The 11029-nt window shown below is 28.6% G+C and overlaps 1 long non-coding RNA gene across 1 annotated transcript; it reads right to left on the minus strand.

Moving 5' to 3' along the window:
• Positions 1-6643: 6643 nt before the first annotated feature.
• Positions 6644-7748, minus strand: LOC138338314 (uncharacterized). Its single transcript, XR_011211759.1, has 2 exons — positions 7670-7748; positions 6644-6939 (listed from the first exon to the last, which is right to left on the minus strand). It is a non-coding gene; the product is annotated as an uncharacterized lncRNA (long non-coding RNA).
• Between the last annotated feature and the right edge of the window lie 3281 nt (positions 7749-11029).

The raw sequence follows: 11029 nt of genomic DNA on the forward strand, positions 1-11029 counted from the left end.
GATCCTCTTCATTGAGGTACATAGGCAGCTTAGAGTGAATTCACTCTAGGTTCAGTCATAAGAATAAAAAAAATATAACGTCTCCATGTGAACATCATCTTGGTTCTTTCAAATGAAAAGTCAAACACCCAGATTTTGAGCTGACTTTGAAGACAAATCTGCATTAATTCGTAAATCCTATGGACGTAATTTTTGTACAAACTGAAGATCTTGAAGTTATCTTTCTAACAAAAAAAATAAGCTCATTATTTCGGCGCTCCTACTCCACTATATGAATTTTTTTTCCACATGTGCGCAAAGCGGAAGATTCAAGCACGCATATTTTGAGCCAACTTCAAACACAAGTTCATACTAATTCGTAAATCTCATGGATTTAATTTTTGTACAAACTGAAGATTTTGAAGTTATCTTTCTAACCAAAAAAAGAAGCTCATTATTCCGATGCTCCTACTTCATGCTATGATTTTCTTCCATATGTGCACAAAGCTAAAGAAATCTGAAGATTCAAGCACACAAATTTTGACCCAACTTCGAATACAGATCTGTAATTAACCGTAAATCTCATGGACATGATTTTTATATAGATTGAAGATCTTTAAGTTATCTTTCCAACAAAAAAGAAGCTAATTATTTCAATTCTCATACTTCATGCTATGAATTTTCTTCCACATGTGCGCAAAACGCAAGAAAGCTGAGAAAATCTTCAGTTTTGTTGCAATCCTCATATAAACGCTAGCATATGTAGTTTTTTTTTCCAATAAAGAAAGGGGGCTCGTGGAAAGAAACAATCAAAGTTTGAAATTCAAGAGGAGAAATTTCTTATTAAAATATATGTCACTATTTTATTGATTCAAAAAAAAACCACTAAACCATAATGAGTGAATCAGAAAATTCTAAGAAAAAAGAAAAAACTAAGGAAAAAGTTTGAAGCTTATGATTTCTTGGCGACTTTTGTCGATCGCCTCTTCTAGCTTGGCTAATCTCTCAACTTCATCGTTAGACATCACATTATTTGTCAGTGACCTATTTTCTTGGAAGTCAAGGTTTTTAAGTCTTTCTCAACAAATGGTAGAGTTTCTTGAAGTTTCTCCATGGATCCATCCAACTTTTCATGTGCCAACTTTGCATCATCGAGACGGCACTGTGCATCAGAGAGGATCTTTTCATGTGATTCTTTAGTCATTTTTTATGATCTTAAAGTATCATACTCCGCGTACGACTTGAAGAAATTATCTACACGATCCTTTAAAGAAGAGGCACCAAGGGTGGTTCGTCATTAAATCTAAAACTACAAAAGTAGTGTCAAGTGTGGTTCGTCGTCAAAGTCGCAACTGCAAAAAAAAAGTAAAAAGAAAATACTTCATGTGTGGTTCTTCATCAAAACCACAACTCTAAAAGAAGATATGCCACGCCATAATTGTATAAGAAGATGTACTAAGCGTGGTTCATCGCTAAAGTCACAATCGCAAAAGAAAAGGCACCAAACATGGTTCATCATAAAAGTTGAAGCTACAAAAGAAAAGATATCAAGGGTGGTTTGTCGTCAAAGCCGCAACTGCAAAAAAAAGAGAGGATATTTCACGTGTATTTCATCATCAAAGCCACAAATCTAAAAGAAGATGATCCACATATGATTTGTCATCAAAGCTGCAATTGCAGAAGATGTACTAAGAGTGGTTCATCGTTAAAGCCGCAATTGTAAAAGAAGAGGCACCAAGTGTGGTTCATCATCAAAGTTGAAACTACAAACAAAGATGCATGAAGTGGTTTTTCGTCAATTATAGACTACCCCTCATTTTTTTATGGTATGATATTGAGGTTGTTTTTTATCCATCGTAAACCCGGTAAAATAAAGTGATGTGTCTCACGGTGCCAATTGCACGAAACTTCAAATCGACATGGTAAAATTTATGACATATACTCTAGTCATCGTCTTGATGAAAGATGTGTCTCACGGTGCCAATTGCACGAATATTCAAATTATCATGATGAAAATTATGGCATATACTATCGCGCTTGTCATGATGAACGATGTGTCTCATGGTGCCAATTGCACGAAGCTTCAAATCGACATGGTGAAAATTATGGCATATACTCTAGCTCGTCATGATGAAAGATGTGTCTCACAGTGCCAATTGCATGAAGTTTCAAATTGACATGATGATTAAAAAAAAGATCTCAATCAATAAGGAAATCAGTATGCAACTCTTCGGCGAACATGCAGAGAAGTGAACTCACGGATCTTGTCCAAAGTCAATTGAATCGCTAACTTTAGAAAACTACCAAATTTGGTGAATCCATAAGAACTTTGACTTTGATTTTTGGATATTTTGTAGACTTAAAGAGTCTATTTTCTATCGAATCAAGACACTCTCCACTTGAGCTCTCCTACACCAAGATGCAAACGTTTTGGTGAGACCCCACAATCTGCAAAACAATAATGAGAGAATTGAAGACCAACTTAAAAAAAAAATCTCATCAATCCATGAAGAGTTTTACCTTGAATTTTTGATATGTTGTAGACTTTTATGTCTAGTTTATATAGAAACAAGTCGTTTGTCATTCGAAATCTCCTACACCAAGATAGAGACGTTTTGGTGGAACTGTTTAGAGCTATATAAAAAAAAAGACAGATATAATAGCAAACTTTAAAAATCAATTACCGTCAATTCTAAAGGATTTTGGTTTTGAATTTTGAATATGTCGTAGTTCTCTGAGCCTAGTTTCTGAAACATCAAATGGATCATGATTTCAACATTTCTACAACAAGTTATGAACTTTCTAATTAATAAGTTATATGTAAATACACTTTTTAGCTCATACAAAATAATTATTTTTTACCACATGTTTGGTTACATTACATCCCTTGGCTAAGTACGAACCAATAATTTCCATATAAAAGATCGTGTGGGATTATTATTTTAGGCTAGAAATGTAAGTCACATTTCTAAGCAAATCATTTAGGTAAATTAAGTGATTCAGTCAAAGGTGATTTATTATAAATTATTTTAGTATAAATCAATTTTATTATAAATTACTGAAGTATAAATCAATAAATTGATCGTACTACAATCATAAGATTCGAAAGATATTTTACACCTTTTTTCCCATTAAATTTAATTTCTTTTTCTATCTTTATTTTTACAAATCAAAATAAAAAAATTATTTATTTCTTTTATTAAAGATTCATGAGGTGTATCGAGTAAGAACTTAAAAAGATAAATTAATCCAAAAAAAAAAGTCTAACAATTTTTCATATCCCATAATGTGTCTTGTTTTCCAAACTTTCCAACAAATATTAGAGGAAAGACATTGAATCATTAAAAATAAATATAATTGTTTCAAGTATTAAACTCTAACAAGAACGCAGATAATACATAGTTTTCAATAAGGTCACAATTTTTTACCTTAGATAAAAAGAATTAATTAAATAGTGAGGTTATGTTCGCTTTCCTTGGCCCAAATTTATTTTGAAAATAGAAATTTTTAATCCTATAGACAAGTAGGCTCAGAATTAAGGCATAATACATAAGGAGATGTCACCTTATGTATCTTGATAGGTGTATGTCGAAATTGAGGTTATAATTTTACGTCTTAGTTATGAATTAAAACAATTAACAATTTAAGCAAACACTAGGCAAACTATTTATTCAAGATTAATTTTGTAATGACCCGAAAACAATTATTTTTATTAAATTATCGTTTTACCTCTCCTGATAGTGATTTTGAGTTATTTATGATCAATCGGGGATTTTGATTTAAAAAATTTTAAACTATTCGAAATTATAGTTAATTAATACATTAATAATATTTAGATAATTAATTAAATTTGTAATTAATGGGCTAAGCACGTAACTTCTTAATACATAACAAAAAAAAAAATTCAGAAAAAATAAGAGACGAAGAGCAGCCACACGTCTTTTAGGTGTAACTTCTCATCCAAACATTCAAACCTTTGTTCATATATATTTATTTTTAATAATTAAGAATTAGAAGTGTAGATATTATACAATTGTCTTGATAAGAAACTGAAAGTTTGGATTAAATTTTCAGTGAATAGCTATTTGATTTTGTATTTTTGGGGAGGACATTAATTATTATTATTATTGAATTGTTTTATGGTGTATGGGTAGTTGGAAAATAAAAAGTACATAAAATGGTCATATGGATTCGTAGGTTTTTACAAAATTATTTGTAATTAATAATTAGGTGAGATGTATATATAAATTGTTTCAACACACAAACCATATATATGGTTTTTTGTAATTTCATGGTAAGATATTATATTATAAAGCAAGTTTTGATATATTGATATATGAAATTAAATGTTAGGTATATTGTTTGAGATGAATATTGTCAAATTTATGATATTTGGAGGAAATTAGACTTAATTCTAGACTTTAAATTTTGGAGGATGATATTAGTGTATGGGTTGACATCAAGAATTAGAAACTCGATTATAGTAATATAGGTGTTGTTAAATTAGAAATATTATCGCGATTATTTTCGTGAATAGATTGCAGTGATTTGAAATTTCAAGGAAAGTGGAAGACTCAAGTCCAGGAGTCATTGTTCGATTATTTGAGGCAGTGGATTTCTAAAATATTGCTAGTGTATGGAATGCGTGTATTTCCTTGTGGTATATGTTTGGGAGTAATGGGACTTGGTGATGGATTGATTGTCCACATTGATTAATTCTAATGATAAAAAGGGGTAATAAAATACAATGTGATTATTTGTTTGTATGTGATATGTTGAGAATGACACGAGTACCGGTGTTATAATGGGAAGGTGTGTTACTATGGAATGCGGATTGTAATCTGAGAAGGCCAAAGCATATGGACATTAACTGATATATTATTCATTTAATTTATTATGTGTGATTGTGTTCTTTACTGAACCCGTATAATTGTGATAATTGAAGTGATTATATGTCATAGCGACATTTGATTTATTGAGATGTTGCATCATCTCCTTTATTTGATATCATATCGTGCACATGCATTGACTTGAGATTGGGTATGAATAAAGGTCTAACACGTGGAGATCATCCGCTTTGAGATCGAGTTATGATTATTTGGCCACGTGGAGATCGTCCGTTCGATAGAAAAGTTATGATTATGATTTGAAAACGTGGAGACCGTCCTTGCAGAATTTGTTTGATTTATGATAGTGCGTTGAGATTGTCCGCACAAACACTTGGAGATCATCCGTGTCGATATACTGATCTCGCGAGTCTCCATGGGTCATGAACTCTCGATGTATTTTCGAGGATTATCATGTATATACGGTTGAAAGAGTACTTGGTATTCTGAGGCATATCAATTTATGGTGTGTTATCCCATGACATCCTTCATTCTTGATGATTATGTGTTTTATTGGTGGTTGAAAAGTACTTGATATTTATTTACCTCTATCTGATGAACTTGATCTTATGTGTTGCTGATATTGTGAGTGCCTATTTGTGAAAGTTGTGATTGTTAAATACTGAGTTTGCAGTTGAGGATGTGTAAATTGTTAAAAATGATTTTGATGAGTTGGGTGCTATGAAAACTGTGAACTGTTAGGTTGGGTTGATTTTTATGCAGGTTGAGTTGTGGAGGTTTGGTTGGTGTGTAAGGAGTACCCATATTTTATCCCCTTAGCTTGTGTTTATAAGTTTACTTGCTGGGTACCGTGTGGTTTGGTACTCATCCTTGCTACTACAATTTTTTTTATAAGTTACTAACCCGGACGTTTGTGATATTTATCTTCTCCTTGTCCGAGGCTTCTTCTAGAGAATTGTGAGGTAGTTGCTTGTTATCTCAGCAGACTTTCTTACTCCTATTTATGATCTTGTTCTATTCGAGAAACAATGTCATTGAAACTTTTTTTTTCTTTGAATCAGTTAAAATACTTTAGAGGCTTTTTTGTACACGTGACAATCAGATTTTGGGAATATTTTTGAGTAAATTATGAAATTTTTCTCATTTTATTGTAATGATCAAGTTTTAGGCTGACTTGTCTTGGTTAAACAAGACGAATGTCGTCACATTCATTTTTGAATCGCGATAAACTTATATTTATTTTCTTTTAATTAGGAATTCAAAAAAGTAACTTAAAACACAAATCTCAATCTTAACTGATGACTCTGTAGGTAAAATAATTTGTATTCATAATGCCACCCTGATTCAAAAAACTTGTTATCTCCTCCTTTTCTAACAATGAAAAAGGAATATGACACTATGCAACAAATCTAAGTATCTAACCAAAATTTAAAGATAATAATAATATGATTGAAAACTTTTGTTAAACACAATTAAATGCCTTTATATAAATCACTATATGTTTTGTTCTAATATATCGAGTTTGACCAAATTAATTAATGATTCTTTCATTTATTAATTCACTCAATTTTAACTTTTTTAAATAAAAAAGTGGATCGTGTGGGATTACCCTATTTGGCTCCTCTAATCTAGTCAACTCTTATATAAAAAAACTTTGTTTCTAAGCAAATCATTTAGATAAATCAAGTGATTAAGTCGAAAGTGATTCATTATAAATTAATTAAAATGAGTATAAATCAATAAATTTGATCATACTGAAATCACAAAATTCAAAAAATTCAGTAAGAACTTAAAAAGATAAATTAATCAAAAAAATGTGCAACAATTCTTCATATCTTATAATGCGTCTTGTTTTCCAAACTTTTCAACAAATAATATAGGAAAGACATTTATTCATAAATAAAATATCCTTTATTTTTCGTGTTATGCACTTATTAATGCATATTTAATTTGTCTTTCTTCAGACGTGTATAATATTCGTCTGGTTTACCAAAAATACATGCACAAATATGAAAAATACAAAGGGGTAATTGACCAGTACAAAATGGTTGACAATCATCGGCTGAATGACAGTGGTGCACAGCAATCACCTTGATGAATGAATTATTAGCAACTGCATAATAAGAAAACAAATCATCACTTTGTATACAAATAATTAATTACATCACAAGATAATTATACATATATTTATTTATATCTAAAATGATAAGAAAACTCCTATAGAATTGAACTTTTGAATCAAAATTTAACAGATCTATAAATAAGAAGTTATTACCAAATCACAAACTAATACATCAATTCATTATGAACAAAATCGCTCAAATTCAATAAGGTTAATAATTTCAAAGAAAAATTCATATCATAGCAACGAATTATTAGATAAAAATTCATATCATAGCAACGAATTATTAGATAATTTTTGTACATATGCAACACAAAATTATCATTAGATCTATTTTATAATAAGTTATCAGAATTTAATAATTAAATAATGAGTTATTTACTGATAAATAAGGATAAATTAGATCTATTTTGCAGTAAGTTATCAAAATTTAATAATTAAATAATAAGTTATTTACTGATAAATTAGGATAAAAAGAGAGCAAGAATTGAAAGAGGGACAAACCATTGATGATATATCTGCAATTAACAACATGGAGAATTATTTTAAATGATTAATAATTAATGACAGGTAAATTTTATATTAAAATAACAAAATTTTATCATTGATCTATTAAGCGATAAATTATTAAAAAAATTCTATCAAACAACAAATTATTTGGCAAAAGATTAGAGCTATAGAGAGAAATATTATTTTTTTTTTAAAAAGAAGGGACAATTACCCATGATGATTAGCAAGAGAAATGTTGAAAACTTCATAATAGCGCACTGCAATTTCTACTAATTATAAATTATAATTTGTAATTGATTTTGTTTTAGAGCAATGTATTATACAACATTATATAGGGGTAAAAGAGAATCTATTGTAATTACTATAATATCATGAAAAGGTTTTTTATGGCAAGTGAATCATGATTTGTTAATACTTATTTGAATTAATTAAAATAAATTTTTAAAAAATGGTCAAATCAAATCTGCTAAAAAGGAAAAATTATTGTCAAAAAAATTAAAAAAAATTACTCTCTCTCACTTATTAGTCATTATTTTTATATATATTATTAATCTCTCAATTTATTGCTAAACTTTTTTCATTATAGAAAATAAATGAATTGTTCAAAGTTCAAGACAGTTCTTGAACTTTTTTTCCTCATTTGGATCTTCTAATTGATAATTTCAAGTGACTTATTTCTCATATTTATAATTTTACTTTAAATTATTTATATTTTCAAGAATAGGTTGAGAATATCTAAAAAGTGGAAAATGATATTTAATTTATGTCCTAAACTAGTTTTCTTGATAGACGTGCATTAACTCAATAATTTTGTTATATGTGGTCTCTCTAACTAGTTGTGGAAGTATTATGTATAGTTCCATCATTTTTATACGCATATTTTCACAGTTACGAGTTAACTTTTAGAAATTTTATGATTTTCACCGTTTTACATGTGTAATAGCCCATAGATCTGGCGCCTTTGGGACACCTAATTTTTTTTTCAAAAATTTTCACGCATATTTTCACATTTACAATTCAATTTGAAGTAATTATCCGACTTTCGGTGTTTTTCGTGTGTATACGTCTATCGATCAGGAGCTTTTGAGGCACCCAAATTTTTTTTCTTAAAAATCTATATATATGCTTCAAAATTTTAATTTACACTCTACCCTTCCATCATTTACAATTTTCCTATCAACATATTTGTTGTGCTATTTTACAAATAGATTTAAAAAAAAAATATTAAAAACACTCTTAAAACTTAACATAAATTATTAATTTCATCACGTATTAAGATAGCCTTAAAAACATCCTCTTATTTTACCGTCCAAAAACTTATAGGTATATAGACACCAAAGATCTTAGTGTATCTTATCACTTAAATATTCATATCACTGCTAGTTTAAAATATTATGTTAGTGATGGTATTTTTAATTGGAATGTATGTCTTGATTATGATTAATTAATTGATAGAAATTTTTGTTGACACCTAATTTTGTGTGCTATGCTTAACACGATAGATAAATTATTTATTTCGATTTTAACGGAAATAATTATTTCAAGTATAAAACTCTAGTAAGAATGTGAATAATATATCATTTTAAATAAGATCACAATACATAAGAAAACGTCGTTTATGCGTCTTGATAGGTGTATGTCGAAACTGAGGTTATAATTTTGTGTCTTAATTATGAATAGCAAAATTCAACAATTTAAGCAAAAACTAGGCAAACTATTTATCCAAGATTAATTTAGATTTATATGCTTTTAATTAGGGATTAAAAAAAAACTTAAAATATTATATCTCTATTTTAAATAATGACTCTGTAAATAAATAACTTATATTTAATATCGCCACTTCCATTGAAAAAAAAAATTCTCCTATAATAATGATATGATTCAAAACTCTTGTTAAATACAATTAAATGCTCCTATATAAATATATGTTTTTGCTCCATTCCTACAAGTTTGACCAGCTTAATGATTCATTTCATTTAATATTTAGTCAAATTTAGCCTGCTAAATTAATTAATTATGTAATTAAAATTGATCAATAAAAGATCTTAAAAAAATCTTTAGATATTTTTCTATTTAATATTTATAACACCCATAAATGCATAAGAGTTCATTCTCTCCTTATATAATATGAATCAAAATTAGTTGAACAAGTGAATTTTAAATAATGATTTATTATTTTATTTATTTATTTATTTTCACAAAAGAGTAATAATAATATATTTTTTGGGTATTGTTGAGAATAAAAAACTAGTACTAAATTATCAATTCATTTGCAAATAGTATAATAATGTCAACATTACTCCCATTTCTCACTTTATTGATTATTTATAGCCTTCAAAACTAATTATTACTAAGAATAAAAAGAAGAAAAAAATTACTTTGTTTTTGCTTTTTCAAATGAAAAATAACTCAAGATAACTATAGGAGTTTCGGAGTTCATATTTATTAAGGAAATCAAAACATACACCAACAGAAGTCGATACATAGACAATAAAAACATATCCTGCACATGATACATATAAATATAAATATCGAGCACGAATAAATTTTTATCCTGACATCATCGATTCTGGACTACTAAAGCCACTTTAGTCTTCAAACTCTGACTTGGCAATGCAAAGGCATTTATGAAAAATACAAATAGGAATAGGAAGATTTGGAGACTCAAAACAATTACAATCTTTTTTGAAATCACAATGAGTAGCATTCACCTTGTTGGATGGAAAATCTGCAACTGAAAATATTTAAACAAATAATTTTTTATCATTTTTTTTCAAAAAAAAAAATTATAATGATAATTAAGCATAGATTAAAATGTAATGATGGAAAATTACCCATGATGATGAGCAATAGGGCAACAACAAATGTTGCATAGTTCATAAGATCCTTCCACATTTTTTCACAAAAGATACAAATTAATGAGGCAAGGTATTATTCTACAATATTATTATATAGGGGTGAAAAAAGCAAATCCTATTTCATTAATGTAATCTCATTAATTAATTAAAATGTAAAAGAAAGTTGACTATTGATACAATATACTATAATCCTAATTGAATATTTTGGGTTTTTTTAAGGATTCAAAATAATTGAATTGTTTAAAGTTTATGATGGATGTTTTAATTTTTTTTCTATATTTGTCATTTCTTTTAATAAAGTTTAATATTTTTTAAAATATAACTTGCATTACTTATAAAGTTACATGTATGATTTAATGGAGAATTGTCACGACCCAAATCCGAGCCGTGATTGGCACCCACACTTACCCTCCTATGTGAGCGAACCAACCAATCTAAACCTTAACATTTCAATATAACATCAACAGAAAGTAATGCGGAAGACTTAAACTCATTAATAAAATCAATAACTATTATTATCCCCAAAATCTGGAAGTCATCATCACAAGAACATCTATGATCAAATTACTAAACTAAGAGTATTCTGAAAGCTAAAACAAGTAAAAGCTAGTCCATGCCGGAACTTCAAGGCATCAAGACATGATGAAGAAGATCCAGTCCAAGCTAGAAGCATTAGCTCACCCTGATATCCGGAATAATGAAGACTGGCTAGA

Source organism: Solanum lycopersicum, chromosome 9, assembly GCF_036512215.1.
Source record: "Solanum lycopersicum chromosome 9, SLM_r2.1".
Classification (NCBI taxonomy): Eukaryota; Viridiplantae; Streptophyta; class Magnoliopsida; order Solanales; family Solanaceae; genus Solanum; species Solanum lycopersicum.